Source organism: Delphinapterus leucas, chromosome 4, assembly GCF_059928025.1.
Source record: "Delphinapterus leucas isolate spDelLeu-1000000601 "Yukka" chromosome 4, BTC_Dleu_Yukka2, whole genome shotgun sequence".
NCBI classification, from domain to species: Eukaryota; Metazoa; Chordata; class Mammalia; order Artiodactyla; family Monodontidae; genus Delphinapterus; species Delphinapterus leucas.
Window position 1 is genome coordinate 149,881,742 of NC_143132.1, and position 3,669 is coordinate 149,885,410.

The following is a 3,669-nucleotide window of genomic DNA, read 5'->3' on the forward strand; positions in this document are numbered from 1 at the left end:
GATGGTAACACTTGTAGCCTCCACATTGCCCTAGCAGAGAGAAGACAAGATATAAAATGATGATAATGATAACAATAACAGTAGTAGTAGCAGAAGTGGTGGTAACAGTAACTCTTGCTGAGAGTTTTTCATGCAACCGAAGCTTTAAAGTTTTTTTGTTTTTAATTTTTATTGGAGTATAGCTGCTTTACAATGTTGTTCTAGTTCCTGCTATACAGCAAAGTGAATCAGTTATACATATACATACATCCCCTCCTTTTTGGATTTCCTTCCCATTTAGGTCACCACAGAGCACTGAATAGAGTTCCCTGTGCTATACAGTAGGTTCTCATTAGCTATCTCTTTTATACATGGTATCAATAGTGTATATATGTCAATCCCAATCTCCCAATTCATCCCACCCACGCTTCCCCCCTTAGTATCTGTAAGTTTGTTCTCTACAACTGTGTCTGTATTTCTGCTTTGCAAGTAAGTTAATCTGTACCATTTTTCTAGGTTCCACATAGAAGCGATACCATATGGTATTTGTTTTTCTCTTTCTGACTTACTTCACTCTGTATGACAGACTCTAGGTCCATCCACGTCTCTGCAAATGGCACTATTTTGTTCCTTTTTATGGCTGAGTAATACATGTTATCTAAATTAATCCTCATGAAATCCCTTTGTGCTACGAACTATTATTACCCCCATGTTCATTTGAGAAAACTGTGGGATAGAAAGGTTACATAATTAGTAAGGAGCCAAGCCGTGATCTTCATGCTGCCCAATTAAAACTAGGTCCACTTGACACATGAGTCTTATGTCAGTGTACTCTCCTTTTTCTAGTCTTGATATTCATGAAATGCAGTTTTAAAGAATCGCTGCTCCTTTCACCTTGGGTTTGCATTTTGTGTATCTCTGAAGACATAAGTTAAACTCTGATTAGCATTCCTAAGATTCTCCTGATTTACCAGGAAGGGGTTTCTTCTCTTCTTGAAGTTCTTTTTTGTTGTTGTTTATTTATTTATTTATTTTTGCAGTCCGCGGGCCTCTCAGTGTTGTGGCCTCTCCCATTGCGGAGCACAGGCTCCGGACGCGCAGGCTCAGCGGCCATGGCTCACGGGCCCAGCCGCTCCCGCGGCATGTGGGATCTTCCCGGACCGGGGCACGAACCCGTGTCCCCTGCATCGGCAGGCGGACTCTCAACCACTGCGCCACCAGGGAAGCCCCTGTTGTTTATTTTTAAAACATAGAATCTCCCCTCCAAATTTTCATTTGAAAAAATTCAAAACTTTCAGATAAGTTGAAAAATTGGTACAATGAACACGTTCATCCCATCACTTTCCATTTACCAATTGTTAATCTTTTGCCACTTTTGTCTTTTTCTTTCTACATATAAATATAGTTTTGTTTTTGTTGGACAATGTGAAAGTTGCAGTCGTCGTGACTCTTGACCCCCAAATCTTGTACCTTCAAAGAACAAGGACTCTCTCCTTTCTACTTATATCATGATAAAACCAAAATAAATTTAAATTTGATACAATAATAGCTAACATTGTTTTTATGCAAAATTTCTCCCAATCGTTCCAATAATGCCCTTTTCTAGCATTTTTTTTTTAAATCCAGAAGTCAGTCTCTCACAACACCTTTGTTACCAAGGCTGTTGCCCCAGAATCATACCCCTTGCCCCTCCCTCGAATGGAAACCAATTACTCTTACTTAAGTTGAAGGAGGAAGCTGCAAAGAGGAAAAAACAAGAACTGGTTGGAACCTACTGGACCCAAGATGGTAGAGAATTTGACTTCCAGGGGGTCTTGAGCCTCATTATGTGCTCATTATAATACATTAGCTAAATGACACACCCACCAGCGTCATGACAGTTGACAGTTGCCATGACAATTGACAGTTGCCATGACAACAGCCAGAAAAACCCACATAAGGACTGAAAAGGAGTGTTGCCTCAGGTCCTAACCACACTCCTGTTCTCAGATAACTCACAAATATTTTTCCCACTCTTTCCAAACCCCTCCCTTTACTGTGAATCTCCTATATATTTGCTGTGTCCAAATAAATATGCAGGAGAAGTTGACTTGTGAACTAATTTCTTGCTTCTCCATTCTTGGCCATTGAATAAAGCTTGTGCTGTTCCAGTCTCAGCATTGGTTTTGTTATTGGCTGTGCAAATCTGATCAGAAAAAGAACCTCCCTGGCCGAGACAAAGGGTCTCAGCCCAGGCTGGGACCCCAGTGTGGGTTCAGGCAACTAATTGGGTAACATTTTCAGTTGTCACGTCTCTTTTTTCTTTAATCTAGAACAGTTCTTCAGCTGTTCTTATTTGATTCTGGTTTTGTTTGTTGTTTGTTTTGCTTTTTCCCTTCAGTGACTCTTTGAAGAATCCTGATCAGTCACCCTGTAAAATGTCTCAAGTTCTGGATTGGTCAGGTCGTTTCCTCTTGATTAGATTCAGGTTAAATATATTTTGGCATGCTGTATCTACTGAAAAAAAAAAAAAGCACAACCTAAAAGTTGAGATTTATGTTTTATTTGTGGACAACACCAAGGTCTTAAGCCTGGGAAACAGCCTTTCAGATCGTCCTGAGTGACTGCTGTGAAGAGATCGGGGGGCAGCCAGGATATGTAGGAGTTTTTGCAACAAACACCAGGTAGTTGGAACACCAAAAGATGACTGTTCGTTAAAGAAGACCAGACGTCTCAAGTTAGGAATTTAGTGCTTTTCTGTGTGTGGGAAGATGCAAGACTCTGGGCTTGTTGAAATCATTCCTTTGATATGCACCTCAGCTTTCTGGGACCAGTATCCTGTGTGTTCACATCCTTGTCAGGGTGCACAGTGTGTGTGTGTGGCGGGGGGGGGGGAAGGGTGGCTGCAGCAGCTGGTGGCCTGATGGGAGGCGTCCAGTTTCTATCCTGAGTTCCCTCAGGGCTCACCTGGCGGCTGTAATGTGATGGCTGCAGCATCCTTTGTTTACTGATATGGCAGCAACATTTCTTCACTGACAACTGTATAAGTGATGTGAGAACTATTTCATAGTTGATTATGCTTAAGAAAAATAAATGTGAGGCTCTGGAAAAAATGATGATTGATATTTGAGAAAAACAACTAAATACTGAAACTCAGAGCATAATCTTTGAACAGTCATTGACAGTTTCTGAAGCACATTTCACATATATTTATTTTATTTTATCCTTGTAATTATGAGACCAGTGAGGTGGATATTATTGGTCATAGTCCTAAGGCAACTAAGGCACGGGTGTGTAAGTGAGTCCGTAAATTCCTAGAATTCAAGGAAGCTGGACTTTGAATCCAGTTTCTGGACTTTGGGTTTGGACCTGAATCCTATACTTTTGCCACCAAGTCATTGGCTAGGGTTAAGTAGGGTAAGTTTTTAAAAAATGGTAACAATGATTCACCCCGCTCAGAAGTACAACTGAATACAGCATAAGTTAGTGCTATCTAAAAGCAGCTTTCAAATTGCCTCTGGACCCTGGAGCATCTTTGGGACCCTACACTTATGGAGATTGTGTGTTAAGAGTTTGCAAAGCTCTCATGGTTGTAAATGCCTTAGGCACTTACTGAGAAATAATAACAGAGAAGCAGAAGGAAACTGAGACAGATGGGTTCCCACTCAGCCTTCCTATAAACCTGCAGCATGTTGAATAATAAATACAGAT